This window comes from Sebastes fasciatus, chromosome 22, assembly GCF_043250625.1.
Source record: "Sebastes fasciatus isolate fSebFas1 chromosome 22, fSebFas1.pri, whole genome shotgun sequence".
NCBI lineage: Eukaryota > Metazoa > Chordata > Actinopteri > Perciformes > Sebastidae > Sebastes > Sebastes fasciatus.
Genome location: NC_133816.1, coordinates 1,278,810 through 1,301,935, shown reverse-complemented (window position 1 = coordinate 1,301,935; position 23,126 = coordinate 1,278,810). Strand labels below are relative to the sequence as shown.

Sequence of the window (23,126 nt, the reverse complement as noted above, 5' to 3'; positions counted from 1 at the left end):
CATCTGTTTACCTTTTCTGTACACGTTTCGCTACTTATTTGTTTGTTTGGTGCACATTTCCAAAAAACGTGCTTTCACTCCTGAAGTGTATCTATCCTTGGGGGGGAATTGGGAGTGAAAGAACCTGAAATGTTTTGGCACAGCGACTGCTGGCTCAGGCAGCTGTAACACAACTCCTTATGTAACACTTAGTCAAGAGTTTCTCCTGGACGTACACTTGTTTAGTGCATTCATTTCCAGACGCCTAATAAGAGACAATTATATCAACAATTCCTCTGGGGGACAAATTGTTTCTTTCCCCTTTTGCTGCTCCTCCTGTTTGGCAGCGACTTCCATCTGAAATAAAACATACATTTTAATGTAATTTTAGGGCAGCGCGGGTCGAATAAGACATCTTTGGGAGCTGAAATGTAGAGTGTGTGTGTGTGTGTGTGTGTGCGTGTGTGTGTGTGTGCGTGTGTGTGTGTGTGTGTACCCTTCAGGGAGGTTGTGAGCGTCACGGTCTGAAAGCTCTGCTAATGACTCTATAACAAGCACTGATGAGGAGAGGGAGATTGCAGAGCTGCACTCCTTCACCCCTGTTCTTTGTTTTTATTAATTTCTTTCCACTTGACCCCCTCGTCTTCTAATGAAACCTCTTCCTTTTGTCTTCTCTCTCTGTGGTTCTTTTCTTTCTGTCTTTGTCTCAGCGATACTGTTCATGTTGATGCTTGAGTGAAGATAGCTGTGTTTACGTTAGATTAGATCAAACCAAGCGGGCGCTTACGGGAAGAACTGTGTCACATCTCAACAGTCTCAACTTGTCGCCCAGTCCTGAAAAGGATGACTCATGTCTTTAATGTCAGGGACAAAATATCATAATGAGTCTAATTGATTGCACATGTAATCGTTCCGGTCGGTGCACATTCCGGTTACAAGCTTCTTTCCAGGGTGAGGTCATTTAAGGTCAAATCAACAAAGTGCATAAAGCTGAGAAGGAGGCTTCCCTACCTTGCTCCAAGAATCTAAATATAATTTAACATGTCTATAAAACTGTATTTTACCCTTTCTAACAAAATAGATGAGAGAGATGAAAGTCCATCGAAGCCTTTTATTTGTTTCTGATTTATTTCTTCCTGTTGGCAGAGAAATGTCTACATCTGGGATCATAAATTTATTTTGGGCAAACATTACACATCTAACGTTTTTTTAATTTTACTGTGGATGGAACAATCTTCACTATCACAGCCCCGTTTTGAAGCTGTATTTTTATACCAAATTATTATGAAGTTTATCTTTGCTTGTGGTGTAGAAGTATGTAGATACTTTACTTAAAGTTGCTATTGGGAACTTTAACTGGTTATGAAACAGCCTCAATTTAACACTGATGCCTCTGAATGACCTACAGAAGCAAACCAACCATCAGAGAGAAGATTGGCTGTTTCTATGAAGTTATTCTTAATGCTCGTCATCGGTGCCACTGGGTCCGATTCCACGCAAAATCAGACGAAACCATGCAGGTTCACCAGAAACTCCTCCAGCTCAGACTCCAGCGGGGCCTCCGGCAGCAACCAGCCCGTCGCGGACAGACCCAGATCCGACTTCGCTGCCGCCTTCGACCTGCAGTCGGAGCCTCTCTGCTCTGCCGGTCCCCGCTGGGAGCCAACACCGACACCACGCTGCTGGAATACAACCTGTACCCACTGGAGGAAAGAGAGGCCAGAACCAGGACTGAGCGGGGCAAACTGTCAGACGTGGCTGCAGTACAATGAGAGGTTTTCTAAAGGGACTCTGGTGCTCAGTAACACTAGCGCTTTTGTCAACAGGGACTGGCAAAATCTACAGAAAATTCCTGGTAGTAGCTTTAAGTTATAGTACCAATACAACAATATATAAAAAAAACTCCAGTGCAAGCAAAAGTCCTGCATTCAAAGGTTTACTCAATTAAAGGTACAGAAGTATTATCAGCAAAAACGCACTCAAAAATACTCTTTATGCATATTAGTCAGTGAGCAACCTCCGGGTCTGAGAAGTGAAGCCAAGGCTGAAGTACCTTAAACCTGCATTCTCTCTACCAGCCAGCAGGGGGCGACTCTCTGATTGTATAGAAGTCGATGAGAAAATGAGCCTACTTCTCTCTTGATTTATTACCTCAGTAAACATTGTAAACATGAGTTTATGGTCTCAATCACTAGTTTCAAGTCTTCTTCAATACAGCATGATGTTCATTTAGTAAATGATGGTCCCATTTAGAGTCAGATAGACCATAAAGCCGGGAATGCTTTAGGGCGGGGCTACCTTGTGATTGACAGGTCGCTACCACGGCATTGTCCGGTATGGGAGTTGTCCGTGTTTTTATTGTAGAACTTTAACCCTTTCAAAGTGTGTTTTCACTTCATTAAAATTAATTGTAACATTTTTGGTCACCTAAAAAAGAAAAAAAAAGATTTAGCATTCGGTTGTACTTAGCTCCGCCCTCTTATGTCACAAACCAAGATGGCGACGGCCAAAATGCCGAACTCGAGGCTTCAAAACGGCAGTCCACAAACCAATGGGTGATGTCACGGTGACTATGCACACTTTCTATATATACAGTCTATGATATTAGTCCCTTTCAGAGTGTTATATTATCATAAAGGTCCCATATCCTGCTCATTTTCAGGTTCATACTTGTATTTTGTGTTTCTACTAGAACATGTTTACATGCTGTAATGTTAAAAAAAACACGTTATTTTCCACGTATTGTCTGCCTGAATATACCTGTATTCACCCTCTGTCTGAAACGCTCCGTTTTAGCGCATTTCAACGGAATTGCAACGGAATTGCAACGGAATTGCGTTGCTAGGCAACAGCTTGGGTCTATGTTTACTTCCTGTCAGCTGATGTTATTTACATCCACTGCAACAGGAAATAAACGGCTTGTTTCAAACGCACAATTTATGCATACGGGCTGTGTGTATTTCTCCGTTATTTGAGCGTTTTGGTGGTTTAACAGTTTTTATATAGAACTTAAACCTGCTTTATAATATAAAAGACATGAAAATCTCCCTTTTTACAATAATGGACCTTTAACATATAATATTGGACTGTTATTACCGACACATCTTTTAAGTCACCACTTTATGTACTGTTAGGTAGTTTAATCTATCGTAATGCATCATGTTTTATAAGATAATCCTGTTTTGGATGCAAATTGTAATGAAATATAGTGGAGTGAAAGTATAAAGTAGCACACAGTGCCTCAAAGTACTAGCTTACGTATGCTTAGTTACTTTCCACCAGTTTAAAATCTGAACATCCATCCACTCAGCATTGTCTCTCAGTGTGGCGATGAGAGAAAAGGAAGCCCAGTAGGTCGTAATAGATCATCTGCATACAATCAGCACACTTCCCAACAGAATGTGCTGACGGTGGCGTCTGGGCAGAGACACTTTGTCTATTGTTGAGGCTGCTTGTGATGACAGCCACTACTGGCAGAAGTGTTGGGGAGGTTCACACATGGATGAGTGGATGTGAGCCCGTTCACATCAACAAATGGAGTGAAAGTAGCTTCATTTCTTCTCGGCGCCTCTGCCAAAACACACTCCCTGCTCTGGTTGTTCTGGTTGAAGGATTAATTGTTATTGAGGAGTGTCTTTTGTATGTGAGAATGAAAGTTTAGACTTCATTCATGTGTATGTGTCCATTAAGTTTAAGGGAGTGTCTCGTCCATGTCAGTGAGGAGATAAAGCCCGTACACATCACTGCTCTGAGCTGAAAACAAGATTAGGAGGCAACTTTCTGCTCCATTAGCAGATGGAGACGAGGCCAGAGGCTAAACCGAGCTATGCAGAGAAACATTATCATCACGTTGATACGCTTTCTTTTCTCAGGCTTTAACTTCTCCCTGAGTACAGTTAGTGAGAGATCATTTAATTTCTGATAGGTTGAAATTTTCTTTGGGTTTGTTGCTGGATAGGAGACAGTTTTGTTTTTTAAAATAGTTTTTTGTCTAGCCAGTGACAAAAAATGACAAATAAGACACATCTACATCATTTCAGTTCGGGCATGAGAAAATTACTGCTGAAAAGAAGCATAAATGAACTCCTGAATACCTGAACTAACTCCACATGATTGTTTTATTATATAATTTTGATTTAAAGGGACTATTTGTAACTTTCATAAATGCTTGTTAACAGCGACACCTGTGGCCGTTAAGTCAACTAAAGTCAGCGTCCTGTTGCTCGCGCTTGCTCGCTCACATAGACATGAACGAGCATCGGACAAAACAGTGAGGCGACACACGTCAGCTAAAAGCACAATATCACTCTTTCAGCTGCTTGGCAGTGATGTTAGCTGACCAGACAAAGGTCTCTTCTGCAGTGTGTAGTGAGCGCGTATGCACGTGTAGAGGTGGAGCAAGAAAGCGAGAATGCGCGCGGTGTTTGAGTGAAGGCAGGCAAGCAGGCAGCGGAGCAGAGACTCCAGCCACACGCGAGCGCGCATATATGCGAGCGCGCGCATGGGATCCCGGCCCCGGTAGATTTATACTGTATGTGTAAGAAGTAACAAACAGTCCCTTTAATTAGCAGTTACGTGTTAACAAGACTAACAGTCTATAATCACACTAATGGCTCTGAGGTAAACGTCAGCATGCTGATTTTAAGCAGGTATGATGATTGCCATCTTAGTTTAGCATGTTAGCATATTAGCATTTGCTTATTAACACTAAACGCAAATGAGGCCGGTGGGAATGTCATTCATTTTTCATGTATATGGTCATAAACAAGTACAGTAATCATTCGGAGCAGGCCGATTGCTTGCCCCCTGCTGCTTGCAGGGTTGCACAGAGTGCTGTTCGCTTGTTTATTCAAAGTTCATCAACCCTTTGAGCTCTGCAATAGAAATGGTCCGTCAGTGCCTACATTGGTAGTTGTGCTTATTGTGATGTAATTTCTTGGAGTTCATATATTAGGGATATGAAGTTCTTGCTTCATATCCCTAAAATCTGTACAACCAAAGCTATAAGGTCATTTAAGTCAGAAAACCATAATAATTGACAAAAGTATTGAAATTGTGTCATAAATTTGAAAAAAAAAATCGGACATGTTTTTTCATAAATTTTTACTAAATAAACACAGAAATCATATTAATCTAAAAAATTTCTAAATGTAGAAACAAGAAAAGATAAGATAAGTTATTTGAACTATGTAATTTTTTTAGTTTTTGAGATATGCTCATTTTTCTGAGCAGATTGTTTTGATAGTTTCGTTATGTTCCACATGTAACGTGATGATGTCATCACGAGCGTACATGACGTGATGACGTGAAAGACGGAAGCTTTAGCTTTCCGCTGCAAAAAGAATGAATGCTCCAGCTATTATGTTTTTTTTATCTTACGTCGATTTAAACAATATCATGCAAACAACGAGGTCTGTTTTTAAAGGATTAATATTGAACCTGTCGTGTGTCCAAATCCAACTTGCACCAACTTCAACACCAACTGCACTCCCCCGGGTCCCTGGCAATCCACCCGCCAAGTGTGAGGCAGATCGGATAAACGGTTCTCGAGATATGCGACGGACACACACACACACAAAGATTCTTTGCTTTATAGTGAGACAACCGATCAGAGAATCACCAAAGTTATTAGAATTCATCCTGAGGGGGACATAAATGTTGGCACTAAATTGAATGGCAATCCATCCAACAGTTGTTGACACATTTCGCTCAAAGCCACAAATATTACCCTCACTAACCAGCTGAAAATGGGATGAATTACCAAACTCATTTGTATTCATCCTTTAGGCACCATGGACATGTGCACCAAATTTGATGCCATTCATCATAGTTGTTGAGATGTTTAAGTCGAGATCACAGTGGTGGAGCGACCGATTGACACCCCTGGAGCCACGCGGCCTGTTTTAGTTTATCAAACTGAATATATTCCTGAGAGAGTTCGGGCTCACAGAAGCATGTTATATGTCAAAAGGCATTAGTTTAGCTTCTCCCAGTTGTTTCTGTTTTCAATAGTAATGCACACCCAACAGCCTGGTGTCTTTCTCACAATCTTCTCCTTCATTTTTAATCTACCTTTCTGATCCTGAAGCCAAATCATGCATGTGTGCTGCGCAGTCAGCCTCGTCACACGACTATTGTGTTACCTCGTCATGTCGCTGATTTGCATCGTAACAATATCCAGTTGTCCCTTTTGAAGTCAAGGAACTGGTATTTACGTGATTATGTCAGTTATTTCCTTTTGCTCATTGTGTTTCTGGTTTACTGTTGGAGAGCAGAGAGGAAAATGTGAGAGATTCAGTCAGGCCAGTAGAGACATGCAGCCCTCCAGAGATGGGGGGACTCTGTGCCCTGGGAGCATGCAACTGGAACAGCTCCACAGGTTTTAAACATGACCGGTTCTGAGGAGGACCCCCCCTCCCCCCTCTTCTGAGTGCTCCTTCGACAGTTTGCCAAGTCCTGACTCCACTCCCCAAAATTGCAAAACTGGCCCCATTAGCTATGATTTCAGGAACAAGTCACAACCCGATGATTCAACGTTAACAAATCAACGAGCTGACAGCAGGTCAGCCTCACGTCTCCTTTGTGTTTTAATAGAATTTACCTCTGACAAACACTTGATTAATTCCCTAGCACATGTCTTCAGAGGAACCCTAATTTTAGTAGTAGTCCTTAATCTGCTTAGCAGTTGTGCTGCTTTTCTTTTAAAATAACATACTTCTCTCTTCATAAAAAAGCATATATCCTATTTTGGCAAATAACTCTTAAATTCTTGTCTCTGTAACGTGTCCCCCGAGCGTAGTATTTTCTCAGTGTGTTGACATTGACGACTTGTCCTTCCCTTGGCTCTTAAGCAATGAGTCCGTCGGGCCGGTTCGGCGGCTCAACGCAGGCTAACACATGCTAAAAACATTCAGCAACACACAAGATCTGATGTAACTCCCTGTTGGGTTGTTAAACTAGGTGGAAAGCCAGCGTTTGATTTGGACTCGGATGTAAGAAGAAAATATCTGGTTTGTGATCATTTCTTTTTATTCACTGACAGAACCGAGGAGCTGTCGGGGGATTTAATATCGTGCACTATTAGTCGGCCATGTTGGTGGTCTTTGAGGTGAAACAGTGCACGTCTTAGTGGTCCACATCTGTCCTCGTAGCTAAATAACAAAATAGATTTTCATTGTCTTCCACAACAACCATATGGCCCTTCCAAACCTTATACACTACATATATACATTCTATGTGTTCTGGTCTGCTGTTGTTCAGGTCGGGGACGGATCGCTGTCATGGTTAAAAGAAACCAGCCCTGACTTTTGTTAGCAGACATGATGTGAACTGTGGTCTCCGTTGGGGAAGTCACACACATACTGTAGCACATCCAACCATATCTAACCTCAGTGAAATCATATCCTGCTACATTCATAATAAGAGGCGTCATTATTCAAATGACCACAAGTAGTCACTTTTCAGTGTGAACAAACAAAAATAGAAAAAACTAAATGCTGATTTTTGTATAGACACAATCTCTATCAGAACTGAAGAGGTTGAACTACCAGAGGGCAACATAGGAGATATCCAGGACAGCTACAAGTACCTTGGGATCCCACAGGCTAATGGAAACCACGAGGAGGCCGCAAGGAAGTCAACCACAGCCAAAGACCTCCAGAGAGTAAGGCAAGTCCTGAGAAGTCAGCTGAATGGTAAGAACAAGGTCCGAGCCATCAACATGTACACACTGCCAGTCATCAGATACCCAGCTGGGATCATAAGATGGCCAAAGGAGGAGATAGAAACCACAGATATCAAGACAAGAAAGCTCCTTAACATGCATGGAGGGTTTCACCCCAAGTCCAGCACCCTAAGGCTATACACTAAGAGGAAAGAGGGAGGCCGAGGACTAGTGAGCGTCAGAGCCACTGTCCAGGATGAAACATCGAAAATCCAGGAGTACATCAAGAAGATGGCCCCAAATGATGAGCTGCTAAGTGAATACCTCAGACAGAAGAAACCTGATGATAGTGAAGAGGAAGAGGAGCAGACAACATGGAAGGGCAAGCCCCTACATGGCATGTACCACCGTCAGATAGAGGAAGTGGCTGATGTCAAGAAGACCTACCAATGGCTGGAAAACGATGGACTGACAGACAGCACAGAAGCTCTAATCATGGCAGCACAAGACCAGGCCCTAAGCACAAGGGCCATAGAGGCCAGGATCTACCACAGTAGATCAGACCAGGATCTACCATAGTAGATCAGACCAGGATCTACCACAGTAGATCAGACCAGGATCTACCACAGTAGATCAGACCAGGATCTACCACAGTAGATCAGACCAGGATCTACCACTGTAGATCAGACCAGGATCTACCATAGTAGATCAGACCAGGATCTCCCATAGTAGATCAGACCAGGATCTACCACAGTAGATCAGACCAGGATCGACCATAGTAGATCAGACCAGGATCTACCACAGTAGATCAGACCAGGATCTACCATAGTAGATCAGACCAGGATCTACCACAGTAGATCAGACCAGGATCTACCATAGTAGATCAGACCAGGATCTACCATAGTTGATCAGACCAGGATCTACCACAGTAGATCAGACCAGGATCTACCATAGTAGATCAGACCAGGATCTACCATAGTTGATCAGACCAGGATCTACCACAGTAGATCAGACCAGGATCTACCACAGTAGATCAGACCAGGATCTACCATAGTAGATCAGACCAGGATCTACCACAGTAGATCATGACCAGGATCTACCACAGTAGATCAGACCAGGATCTACCATAGTAGATCAGACCAGGATCTACCATAAATCAGACCAGGATCTACCACAGTAGATCAGACCAGGATCTACCATATTAGATCAGACCAGGTTCTACCATAGTAGATCAGACCAGGATCTACCATAGATCAGACCAGGATCTACCATAGTAGATCAGACCCAAGGTGCAGGCTGTGCAAAGATGCTCCTGAGACGGTCCAGCACATAGTAGCAGGGTGTAAGATGCAAGCTGGATCAGTGTACATGGAGAGGCACAACCAAGTGACTGGGATAGTGTAGAGGGACATCTATACCCAGTACGGACTAGAAGTACCCAAATCCCAATGTGACATACCACTGAAGGTGGTTGAGAACAACAGGGCTAAGGTCCTGTGGGACTTCAGATTGGAACAAATGTGGAAGGCCAAAGCTGACCTGGTCCCCGTGGTAGTAGGAGCACTCGGGGCTGTGACTCCCAAACTGGGAGAGTGGCTCCAGCAGATTCCAGGAAGGACATCTGAAGCCTCAGTCCAGATGAGAGCAGTCCTAGGAACAGCTAAGATACTGAACCCTCAGACTCCCAGGCCTCTGGTAGAGGACCCGAGCTTGAGGAAGACACAGATACCACCCCACGAGGGTGAGGGAGATTTTTTTTTACTGTATATATGATTGTTAAAAATATAAAAACACAAAATACAGACAGATTAAAAGTTCCTAAAAATAACAGGAAAACTCATCTCTGATGCAACATTCACAGGAAATAATCTGCTCAGAATTAATCCAAATCGCTCGTTTTACACTGACTTCCTGCAGTTATTGCGTTCACTATGTGGGTTAATTGTACAGTTTGCTAGTTGTTTGGTACTGTTATTGTTATGCATTGAATATAATATGAAATACCCATAAAATATGTAACTTAGTCAGGGGTTGTCAGTTTACTCAATGATAGAAAAAGGCTGCCGTAAGGATAAAGGGTTGGGAACCACTGATATTGAGGATCTCATCACTGATAACAGAGGAGTGCTGAAAGTGTATTGGTGTTTATATGATAAAACCTGAGACTTCCTGATGATATCAGTCGGACTGGACATTGAACCTCAAACATGTTTTAGTGCAGACTGAAATTTGACTCAAATTATTGAGTATTAGAGTGTCAAGTACCAAAACTTGGCGTCAAATTTTGGATTCTTGATCTTGTTAACGTATTCTTTTATCAGATATTTCCTAATCTAAGTAATAACTTTGCAAAGTTGAGATGTGTTTTTTATTTAGACAATGTGAAGATTGATAAAAAGGGGTATATATATATATATATATATATAAAGTAGCATAATATAGAGAAAACAGTAAAGTTTTGGTAGTCATACATTGTACAGACAGCAGATTTACATTGAACAAATGTGTTTCTCTTGATAGTTTTGTGATGAAACTGTTGAAACCAAAAGAGCAAAACAATTAGAAAAGGCTTTCTCAGACTGTCAGAATATTATTTTTGGGCTTTGAACCTGAACTTTAATCCTTCATAACTTATAACTACTGTTCTCCAGATACAAGAGCTAAACTGGGATCGTCCCTGTTGGTCTGCTTTTAGAAAAATAATCACACACATGCACACACACATGTCTGAGTGATGTATGCACTTCTTAGCCTTAGAAGACAGCCGTGAGAGACGTGGTCTCTCATGGCTGTCTATAGTGAATGAGATGACTAGACTCCAGAGACAGAGACAGAGAGGAAGGGTCCAGGCTGACAGAGCTCCTGTGATCCTGATGCCAGCTCTCTCAGGAAGCACTGAACAATGCTTCACTGTTCCCCTCCCCTGTATAACTGGATGTGTGTGTGTGCGTGCACATATGTATTACATGTGTGTGTGGCCTGCCCTCAGTGTGTATCTGCAATAGAGTGTGTGTGTGTGTGTATGAGTGTTTGGCTGGCCCTCGCTGGACACCAAACCCTGAAAAGAATATCTCAGAGGGCCACTTGGAAACAATTTTGTATGTGTGTGTATGTGTGTGTGTGTGTGTGTGTGTGTGTGTGTGTGTGTGTGTGTGTGTGTGTGTGTGTGTGTGTGTGTGTGCTGGTCGGGGAGTTCCTTGGCAGTCCAGAACTCTCATTTGAAGGGATTAGGAAGAGGAGAAGTTGGCCACGTAACTCAAATCCAGCAAGAGAGAGGTCTGGACCAGGAGTGTGTGTGTGTGTGTGTGTGTGTGTGTGTGTGTGTGTGTGTGTGTGTGTGTGTGTGTGTGTGTGTGTGTTGGGGGATGAACAGCGAACACAGAGAGGGAGAGAGCTGGCTGTTTCACTTTACTTTCTCTGCTTTGTGATGAAACAGACAAGACAGGAGAGGAGAGCAGAGCTGAGACCTCGCGAGCAGTGGCACTGCACATAAATCGCTTTACCCAAACACAGAAGCAGGGAGATACACAAGAGCCGGAGTGAAATCAAACATAGTGAGCGTACAGCACGGTGGAACCAGCTTCATCATGTTGAGTTACACCCTGCTGCTGTGTAACTCACTGCCCCGAGCCTTCAGTGTCTGGAGCAGGAGAGCAGTACGGTAACAGAAGGGTATCATACCAACGGAACCAAAATATACACTAAGACTACGTTTTAATGTCTTGACAAAAACTTACATACTCACAATTTGGAGTTCTTAACTTAGTAAATAATGTCTGGCAATGTAAGTTAGATAAAAAATGGGGATCTTACATAGTTAGCTATCCACATACATAGAAAGTAGCGATAGAAAAGCGGCCACAAAAATGTCGTCTGGAGCGGATGAGATAGACGAAGCTGTACAGATTGTTGTAAGTCAACACACAGAAATACCTCTTGAATTGACATATTTCTTCGATGGTTGTGACAAAAGTTAACTTCTTCAAGCATTCAATACGGCAGCTTTCGAGTCATAAAATAGTGTCCTCTCCTCTCCCACACAATAGTCAGTTCACATGAGCACGATGCCAGGGTGAATGAATGCAACTGTACCTCAACCCCCCAAAAAATGTAGAGCCCAAAACCGTGCAAGATAAAAACAAATGCACCACATGTCACCACTTTAAAAACGGCAGGTTCCCTAACAGCCTTTCCTGTTGCAGAGCAGCAATTAGCAGTTATCTTATTGGACGTAATGAGGTGGAGGTGAAATACTGAGCCCATTTAGTGAACGTTTTATATAGCCGTTAACACTGGTACATTTTATTTATTATGAAGTGGGTGTGCTGGTGATTTATGACCTTTGCATTTAAGCTACAACTGTTGAATGTTAAGATGTTAGCTGTTCATCTGCACTCAGACATTTACTCTCTCTTGACTCCTTTGTGAGACCTGCCCAAAAGCAACTGTTCAAAACTGCATGTCATTTCTCACCTAAACCAGGAGACTTGTATATTTGCATGTACATACAAGCTTCTGGTAATTGTGTGCGGTATATGTGAGAAACAGTCAAGTCAAGTTTATATTTGACGACGCATGTGTGTTTATGAACTTGCTTTTAAACTTGCGTGCATGGGTTTATATCCATGATTTGTTATAATGTAAATGCTCGTGTGTCTTGCCCAGTTTATCAGGCCTTCAGGGCTTCAGCGGATCTGGCAGACATCCAGCGCGGTGCCGACATAAAGCTGCCTGATTCATCCCTGCTTCACTTTTAATGACCTACAGCTTTCTCAGCAATCCATCACTTTAAACAGCGATCAGGCCGGGAGCTTTTTGATTGCCAACCATACACAAAGGTATTTACTAGAAAAAAAACAAGGCCATTTTGATTATGAACGGTGGATAAACTGAGTTTCTACCTCACTTCACAGCTCAGGCCAAGTTTTTGTCTGCAGTGAAGAGACACTCCCCCCCACAAAAAGGCCTGCCAGAGCCCAGCACACATACAGAGCAGCTTTCAGGGGAGTATTTTTTAGAGCCAAAGGAACAATCATTAGAGGATTGGGGAACAGAAACCACTGTTTTTAACATGGGTTCATGAAACCACATGCGTCCTGGCCTGGCCTCACATGCCAGCATCAGTTTACTTCAAGGAACCACATTGTAGACAAGGATAGAGACATTATCAAATGAAAAAAAGTCTTTATTCTCCTAATTATTGATTGCTTGTGACAGGACTATAGTTAACATAGATGCATACAAAATTGACGCAAGCTTTGGAAATGTATCCACAAATCACTGTTCATCATGAAACACGAGAACGTCGCGGCTCCGGCCTGAAGGTGATTAAAAACCACCAAAGCTGATCCTCAACTCCCAGACCTCCTCTTCTCAATGGCTCACTTGTGTTTCCTTGAAACGCCAGTCATCTGGGAATGTATGTTTGGTCTTTGTAAGTTTCCCTAGATAACAGCAGCAGGTGCCTTAAAATGTTGAGATGAGTTGAAAGTCAAGGTCAAGACTTTCAAAAAACACTTCTGTGATGAGTTGAATAAAAAGTGAAACAACAAGCTCCTGACTCGTGTGCGATGATAGGGGAGTTCTGCTATTTCACACCACATTTGAGACATTTAGTCGACCCTCGCTCCCAGAGTGCAACAGTGAAAGAGCCTTATTAAGAAGGAGAGAATGAATACAACGAGCAGTTTTAAAAGATTTGTGCGTCATTCCTTTCTGATTTAGTTATCAAATTTCTTTCATCTTTCCTGCTTAAATGTCCGTGTGACCGGGCCACAGAGCCGCCGCTGTGTAGCAGATTTCTGCTGGAGGACAGAACTAAATGAGGGGATGATTAAGACATCATTGGCGTTAAATTTCAATCACACCGTTGCCAGAAACTCACCGCTTCAGGACTGCCTTTCTCTCCCTATGACCTCACTCTAAATCCTGTCCCTTTGAGCTTGGATTTTTGACTTCTATGATGATGATAGCTTAACCTTCAAAGAGCTGCTGTGATTGCAGCTCTAAAAGTCATTTTAAAATGAGCAGCAGACGTATTTTTATCCCCAGACACAATCAAAAAACAATGATTTGTCTCAGACACAACTCTGTAACTTCAAAAACACAAGCAAATATATAACATACGAGTATAACAGAGCCTCACATGCACAGCAGGCAGACAGTGCATCCAAATGTCTCTCTGCATTTAAACTATCAGCGTTGTTATTGCTGCACATGGAAGCAGTGAGCAGCGGTTGCAGCTGTAGCCAGAGGTGAAGCCCCTGTTGGGTGAGTTGTTTTAACTTGTCGGTGTTGGGAAAGACAAAAAGAGATGTTCCCTATTTGCTGAAAATATAACCACTTAGGAACTGGTTTGTACGAACAAAATCAAAACAAAGACAACATGTTCAGAGAACTTTACCCAAATCTCATCAGCCTACATTAAAGGCAGGGTCTGAAATTATACTTTTTTCACTTCCTGCCACTGTGGCAGTAGAGTATTTTTTTTTTTGTCTGCCACTCAGACATCTGCCACCTTTGAAAGCTCTGCGCTAAATGAATGAATAACATTTTAGATCTGATGTCATTCAATGTTCAATATATTTACCACAAAAAACATTATATACCCGGTAAATTACAGTGTTTGAATTACACCGCAGCTTCTGGGGGAGCCCTATTTTTTGGGGGGGAGGTTACTGCACACAATACTGTACTGTACTTATTGCCATCTATAGTGGTTATTTGCATAAAAACACACAATTCAAATGATTATGATTATTTAAATATTTGCTTTGACAACAACTGGATTTATTCAAGTTTCTCAACAAAAACTTAATTTCACAAGATTACATTTGAACGCATCATGATAACGTTATAATTTACCTTCACCCAATGGTCATTTTGCTGAGCAGACCATGAACGCCTCATAATAATAGCTAAATGGCACCTCCGTTAACGTTAGTAGCTCCGTTATTTAACCAGTCAGGACTGTGCTGCTAACGGCTGCTAACAGCTAACGTTACTAACTCTCCTCCTGATGATTTCAACACAGATTTGTTTTTCACAGTGTCACTTTATCAGGAAATAATAGGGTGCACCCCCTCAGGTTTAGTAGCTCCAATGCTGTTTAGAGCTTTTTTTTCTCTCTGCCATGTCTCCGGTCCCAAACAAACTGAAACATGATACGGCATGCGTAACTGTGGGAAAGCATCAATAAGAGGAGTCGATAGTCACGGAGGCATGAGACGCCAAGGAAGTAGACAACTACTGTTTTCTATTCCCATCACTAGCGTTTTCCCTGCCTGCCAAAGTGGCGGATGTCCTGATGATTTCACTCGCCACTGCCAACAATTTACCCTGCATTTGGCGAGTGCTGGGTGCTAATTAAAAGTTAAGGTTATAGAGAAAAGCAGTAACTTGAGATGTCCTGTTTGACCAAGTGAGTTCTAGTGTGACAGACAGACATTGTGGGTAAATTGTTTCCAAGCACAGATACAGACAAACTGAAGCAGGACCACTAACAAGACTACACTGAAGTCTGAAGATTGCACAATTTGACATGCTATGATTACTGGCTCTTAAAGTATTCAAAATTCACTCTTCAAAGCTTCAATTTGGGGCACTTTAAAGCTGGGGGAGGCAGTTCTATAACAATATTTGAGCATATTGTAATTCTTGTGATACCCCAGGGTAGACAGTTTTCTGGAAAAGGAAAAACAAAACAAAAAAAAGCTCCAGAATTTGGAAATATAGCCCTCATCCTGCAGCCCCTCCCACCAGACCAGCATGGGCATATGCACGTGCTTCATACAGTAACCTGTACTAGTACTGGTCATTCATTTAACATCATCCTTCATACAGTAACCTGTACTAGTACTGGTCATTCATTTAACATCATCCTTCATACAGTAACCTGTACTAGTACTGGTCATTCATTTAACATCATCCTTCATACAGTAACCTGTACTAGTACTGGTCATTCATTTAACATCATCCTTCATACAGTAACCTGTACCTAGTACTGGTCATTCATTTAACATCATCCTTCATACAGTAATAGTGTCCGCTATTGTTGTTTAGAGCAAACAGTCGCCTCTCCGTGTCGCCTCACACACCTAAGCCACGCCAGTAGCTGCCAGTAGCTCCTCACAGGGTGGTGATTGGTCCATGGTCTGGCCTGCCGGACAAAAACCCATTACTTGAAGCCTGACTAGATGGATTTTTAATTCTCGTGTGATCTTGTGACATCGTGAGAATCCAACTGCCGATAAGTTGTATAGCAGCATCAGGATTGTATAGCCTTAGCCTAACCATAGCTGTGAGTTAGCCGCAGAAGGCTAAACTATTAGAGAGATGGAGAAAAAAATTATGCTTTCCCCGAGCTACTGCCGTAGCTACCGTAGCCACGAGGCTAGCTCATGGCACTAACCATAGCCATGAGACGAAGGCTAAACTATAAGCAACATTTTCCATCTCTGAAACATTTCGCAAATATTATCAGACTCTTTTTGATAAGTCTGTTTTCCTTTTTTGAGTTGCTTTGCAGTGCAGGCGGTTGTTGTTGCAACTTTCCCTGCAGGATTTTCCGCAAAGTCACGAAAGTATTGGATAATGAGATTCAGGTAGTGATTCTTCTTCACCGAATGGACTTTACATATGGTCCACATACTCTGCACATACTTTTTTCACCCAATCCAGTTTAAAATCAGTCCAGAAGATAGTCTGCTTCTGCTTAGAGGCATTAATGGCATTACTGGCGAGCAGTTTCTTCCTTTGCGTACTGTTCAGCATGTGTGTGTGTGTGTGTGTGTGTGTGTGTGTAAACTAGTTTGCTTTCCTTTGTGGTGAGGAATGCTGTGAGTGATCTAACGAGTATATGGCTGCAATGCAAATCTATGCATGCAACTTGCTTGTGTTTGCATGATCGTGTGTATGCATTCATGCACACGTTTGCGAGTGTTGATGATAGTGTACACAACCCCACAGCGAGACAGCAGCATACCACTCCCAGCCTTGGCGTGTGGAGCTATGACCTCTCTTTGTCAGTTTTGCTGTTTTGGATTCCGTCCAGTTTAAATAAAGTTTAAAGACAGGGTGGACCTGCCTGCTGATATTCCGGTAATTTCTTTCTTTCTTTTTAACTTCCTTGTCCCTTAAAACAATTACTGTTACTGTTTAGGGAGAACGGAGCTATCTCAGAGTGTATTGGAAACTGTTTATGGGAGTGTGAGCTGCATTATCTGAGTCAGTGGCATTGAGAAATTAAGAGTCGCCATAAACTTTCACTCTCGTTCCAAGGGTTAAGTTTCTGGTTCTTGTCATCTGGCTTAGAACGGGGAAGAGAAAGAGAGAAGACAAGAGCAAGGAGAGGTCAGGACTTTCCAGTTTGCCTCAGTCACCTGTGCACACATACCGACGGAAACGCTCGAGGCAACTGAGTTGACGTGAAAGACACAGAAAAGATTTAAAAGGAAGATAAATGAGCTATGTCTGTTTCTTCTGCATTATGCGGGCGAAGAAAGTCCAGAAACAAAAGAGTCAAGTCTCCCTCACAGAAAGCAAAACTAATGGTGCATCCTGGCGCGTCAATCATTTCAAAGTTTACCAAATAGCTTGCAAAATTTCTGGGTCTTCTAAGACGTGGTGTGTAACTTAAACACATAATAATATGAAGAGCAAACTGTGGTGTTTACACCTGGCTTTTACATCTCTGTGTAGTCCATGTGAAATATTTACCAGTGACTGATGACTGGAGCACAAACACCTGGTAAATATTAACCGGTCGCATGCTATTTCCCGACTCTACAATGTGATGAGGGTGGCATGAATCCTTGTTAATCCTCCTAACAATCTGACTGGCACATGGTGGATTATGGGATGTCGAGGACCAGAAAAGATACATCCGTTGTGTCGACCAAATTCAGAAAGAAGAAACGTCCATATATGGTACGATGAGTTGCTAATGTAAAAATGCCCGATGTCAAGTCCATATATGATACGATGAGTCGATAACTTAATTATTGGGACAGACCTATAGTTATGGATTTGGGGAAATGAAAGTGAATAAAATGATAAAACGAAGGCCAATGCTCGACCAAAGAACAGTCCATGAAGTGTCAGTGCAGGTCAGCATGCTGCTGTGGGGTCCTCCGGGTGCCTGTGGGGGGGCAGGTGCAGCACGGGTGGGCAATAGTGTCTGTAAACGTGTTTATTGGGTGCAGAGCTGGTGAGCAACAATGACTCAAGTGAAGTGTTATTGTACTCGCATAGATAGCTGTCTCTGTTTTCTCTGGTTGGGTCCAGACGTCCCCACAAGAATGGGAAAACAAAGGAAAGTGGGCACCAACTATTTGTAAGACAAAATTGTTTTTAGCGTTATTCTTAGAAATGTGAGGGAAAACGTTAACCAGATAATGCTCCACATGGTTCTATGAGAACAAGCAGCCCAAGGTTAAGAGAATAAAAGCTATTTTTAATTAGCTGTGTGACCTTTTTAATGAATATATACTTATTTGTGTGGTAATGCATGATGAGTGCTCGCCTGTGTAGCAGATGAGTAGATGACCTACCACAATAAACAAACTGTTGACTTCTGGGAATATTCTCTCTACACTCTTTCCACCCAGAGCACAACTCTTCAGCTTTAGCTGTAATATAATGTACAAATAACAGGGTAATACATTTATATATTTTATTACCTGGGCTTTGGGTACCGGCTGATACCGAGTACTGATCCAATACCACTGTTTAATTAATAAGCTATGTGACTGGGATCATTCTGTTAAGTGTAAGGCAACATTAGGCTTGACTTAAACATTGCTTTCCTAACTTTGTAAAACAAAATGTAACAAATAAATACATAGATATAAATGTATTGAATTATCCTTTATTATTAAAATAATAAATCGTACACCAGGGACTTGGTAAAAAATCTTCAAAATGTACAGGATTTACAATTCAAGTGTAAACCTTTTTAATGCAGCAACAAACTGGTAAAAACTTAAACAGGAATTAAAATTCCAGAATATAATGTATATAGTATATAAACATATAGATCGGCCCCATTGTCACAATACAAGATCCATTTATTTGAGTTGGTATCGGCCCGATATCCCATATCAGTATAGGTGCATCCTTATTATTTACAGCCACTGTACCAAAACAAAGCCAAATCATTGCTCAAAAACTAACTAACTATTTTCTTCTTCTATACAAAACACTTAATATACTGAGAATTTATGATCTCTTATTCATGCACATTGTATACTTTTCATTGAAGTTTCCTGCATCCTCCTCAAACTAAACAAAAATAACTTCTATCTTTCTTTATCAAACTTGCTTTAAAAATAATAGTAGACTTATGAAGCAGCCGTTTTTTTTTATAAGGCTTTGACACTGGAAAAAAGTCTACCAAGGTAAACTCTCCACTGTAACGAACAGTTTAAACATGTATTATATCAAAATGACCACACGTTATCAGGCAAAGCTTAACAAGACTTGACAACAAGGTCAAAGGTTATCATGGGCTGTCACAACCGCTGTGACTGATCATGAGGCTCCAGATCCTTAAATATAGGCAGATTAAAGGTTCAGATTGCTTACTGAGAAATGAGCTCCGCACACACACAGGTTTAATGATTCTGACGGGTCGGGGATACAGAAAAATAGAATTAGTTTTGATGTGTTTACTTGCGTTATGGAGAACAACAATTCATAGCACAGCAAAAGCAGTAAATGGGTGATTAAGTGTACGGCATGTTGGTTTAGCAGTTACTAGAATTACAACTGACAGGAGGATTGGTCCCATACGTTTTACTCAGGATTTAAAATGTCATTTGCAATGTGTTCCTCATTTGAGTCGTGACTCGAATCAGTCAAGCTGTAAAACCAGATTGATGTCATGAATTGCTTCTCAAAGCCACAACCAGCATTGTTCCATTGCTAAAAAGCCTTTTCTGTGGCTGCCATTTGTTGAAAACGCTTTCAATTGAAGCCATCATCGGGCATTTGTGCAGCGTGTTGAGCAACATCTTGAACGTCTCACGGGGAGTGTTCAATGCTGCCTTCGCTGCCAGCTCACACATTTGCCAACTCTTACAGGCCAGAGAACCTGTTTGTGATCCAAACCGATGGGATTCTTTGCTACTATTCTGCTGTTTGCAAATACCTTCACCTTTTCTGAGAATCTAGAGCAGGATGCTGACATCAAACTAAACTCCTTCCTCCATATGAGAAGGTTGAGCTGAGGAGATCTGCTCTGGGATTCTTTAAAGATTTTAGCCGTGTTGGCGGCATGAGATGAAAAGATCAGATGGATTACCGTGAAATTGGGTACAGACATTCATGTTCCCCTCAGGATGAATTATAATTTAACTTCAGCATGGTTCGTCGAAGAAATTTCAGATTTTTCTGTCCTGATCTCCCTGGAGTAACACGAGGGGAAACACTAAAATAAGCCTTTGTGACTTCAGTCTAAAAATAGCCTTTAAAACTTCTCAGACACAATCTAGATGTTTCTCTACTGTCCCTTCCTATTCATAATATTTTGGAAGCAGCAAGTCCTGATATCTTTTTTTATCAGTCAGCAGAGAAACAATCCTACACCAGACACATGTTTTCATAACCTTCATGCGAGATCTTTATGTCTTCTACAAGAGGCAGAGACATCCAAGAACAGTAGCTATTTCTGGAAACACGACTTCTGTCTTTTCTCCAAATAAGTGCAGTATGCTCATATTTATCTGCTGCCTCTGGAAAGTCTATTGGATTTAGATCCTTGCCAACAACAACTCAATTTTAAGACGTTGAATTCCAGTCGTCTAAGATATTGAGACATACAAAAGCCAAAAACGATAACTCTTCCTGATGCAGATCTGAACAAAATCAATTCGATGATTCATTCGTCCAAAGTTTAATTTCCTAGAGAGCTAAAATGACGACGTTACGGCGCCTTATTGGAGCCAACATCTGCTTTCTTAAACTCGCTCGCCTCCAACATTTAACAGACAAAACTTTTACCAAAAACATACATTATTGAACAGTCGCTGCCTGAAGGGGAGCTTTGACCGCCTGCCTGACAGGTCCATGATTTCACCTCTTTTTCCAGAGCTTTTCTTATTAAGCTTTTCCATTCAGCAGTTGCAGACAAAGCCAAGTCCGTGCTCAGCAGCTAATTCATTGATTCACGGATGAACTGCGATCGCACAAGAACCTTACGAGCCACTAACAAGTGTTATGTTGTGAGATGCTCAGCCAGAAATTAGCTGCAGTCTGGCGTTCAGTGGAGAGCCGAGGAAGCGGAACATCAGTGATGATGTTTTTGTGATTCTTTTATATATATACGAAAACAATAATGATAGGTTCAGATGTGCTTTCTTTAAAAGCCAAAAAACTTGTTCTTCACAGTCAATGAGCGAGACAAAGGGACGGCCAACACTAAGGTTTATGGAGGAGGTTGTGGAAGTGGGCGGAAAGATAGAAAAGATCATTTTGGAGAGATTAGATGACAGTGAAGAGAAAGAGTTCACAGGTTGTTTAATTGGTACAGAAATGAGAGCTGACAGGAGGACAGGAGGGTCTCGTTACGGAGAGTTACAGAGTCAAAATGCTGATATCACAATGAGAACAAGTGTGTGTGTGTGTGTGTGTGTGTGTGTGTAAATCATTGGAGTAGACAGACTTCAGCTGACACTAACAAGCCCTCCTTCGTTTTGCCAGGACAGAGATGTCGGCCTGTTCCCAGGGTTAGATCACCAACTGAGAACTTTCCATCATATCAACCTCCATCTAATAAGGTAACACTCATACACAAATTCATGCATACACACACCTCTTTTTAGGACACAGCAGTATATGACAACATGACAACATAACTCACTTAAATGCAATACATCATGGCTGCAAAAAGACAGACAAGCAGCACGTTCAAGAGCAAAACATAACTAAGGTCATAGGTCAGAAATCCAGAGTCCAAAATGCAACTGCCTCCTGTATTTTCATTATCGATCAACCTGCAGAATTGTTTGTTCTTGATTAATCGATTCATTGTTTGGTTTATACCAGGCGGCAACCTCCGGGTCTGAGAAGTGAAGTCCATGCAGAAGTGTCTTAAACTTGTATTCACTCTACCAGCCAGCAGGGGGCGACTTCTCTGGTTGCTAAAAGAAGTGTGATTGTATAGAAGTCTATGAGAAAATGAGCCTACTTCTCACTTGATTTATTACCTCAGTAAACATTGTAAACATGAGTTTATGGTCTCAATCTCTAGTTTCAAGTCTTCTTCAATACAGCATGATGTTCATTTAGTAAATGATGGTCCCATTTAGAGTCAGATAGACCATAACGCAGGGGATGCTTTAGGGCGGGGCTACCTTGTGATTGACAGGTCGCTACCACGGCGTTGTCCGGTCTGGGAGTTGTCCGTGTTTTCGTCTTACAACTTTGACCCTTGCACAGTGGTTTTTCACTTCATGGAAGAAACAATATGGTCGGCGAAAAATGTTTTATTTAGCTGTACTTAGCTCCGCCCTCTTGTGTCACTTCTGGTTGCAAAAAAAACAAGATGGCGACGGCCAAAATGCTGAACTCAAGGCTTCAAAACAGCAGTCCGCAACCCAAAGGGGTGACATCACGGTGACTATGTCCACTTCTTATATACATTCTATGGTTTATACAATGTCAAATATAGTCCAGAAAACAGTACAAAATCCCAAATTTGCTGTCACTTAAGACAGAAGAGTCTGCAAATCCTGAGAAGTGAGAGGCTGGAACTTAACTTCATCTCAAAATTAGATGCTTTTTCTGTAGATCGCCTCATCATTTCAAAATGTTTTCAGGGAGTTTGAGACATAACATAACCTGATTATAATTTTGTTGCACATTGAAACTCAGCGTTCAGTGATTCCAGGTTTTACAGGATGTGTATTGGAGGTGCATTTAGTTTAGTACATGAGGTGTGTTGTCTTGGAGCTGCTAAATCTGACGATAGATTTTGGTGGAGAGTTTGTAATGTCAATATTCTATGAAATAATACAATTCTGGGGCTTCAAAAACCCTGGCAAAACACGTAAAGACCACATAGAAAAACCAGAACAGCCATTTTCTGTACTTGCCCTTTCAAACATCTTTTTCTTCTCTTGTCACCCCCCCACCAAACTCAAAGTCTATCTGTGGTTCCGTTGGACAACAGGGCAACGCAGCGTCTTTTTCCGCCTCCCCTTTGATATGTTACACATATAGAAATATGGAAAGGATTGTGTTTCCATATGATGGGAGCCATATGGGGCCCTTACAGTAGAGATCTGACATGAGGGAAAATGGATGGACGCGAGGAAGGACGTTTCGTTGTAGGGGGTGAGCTTCCATTCTCTAGTTTATACACATTACATCTTTAACCATCTGTTTCCTCGTAACACCGTACACTAGGAAATCATTTCTGGAGCCTTTTTATTTTCCAAAACTGAGCCATTCTGTCCAGGCGTCGCTTTTTGATTATCAGACCTTA

At 41.7% G+C, this 23,126-nt stretch overlaps 1 protein-coding gene across 4 annotated transcripts in view; it reads right to left on the bottom strand.

Annotated features, from left to right (window-relative positions):
* tnfsf10l (TNF superfamily member 10, like) overlaps nt 1-23,126 on the bottom strand; it is an 86,789-nt gene that overhangs the window by 48,762 nt on the left and 14,901 nt on the right. The gene's annotated exons all lie outside the window — the stretch shown is intronic.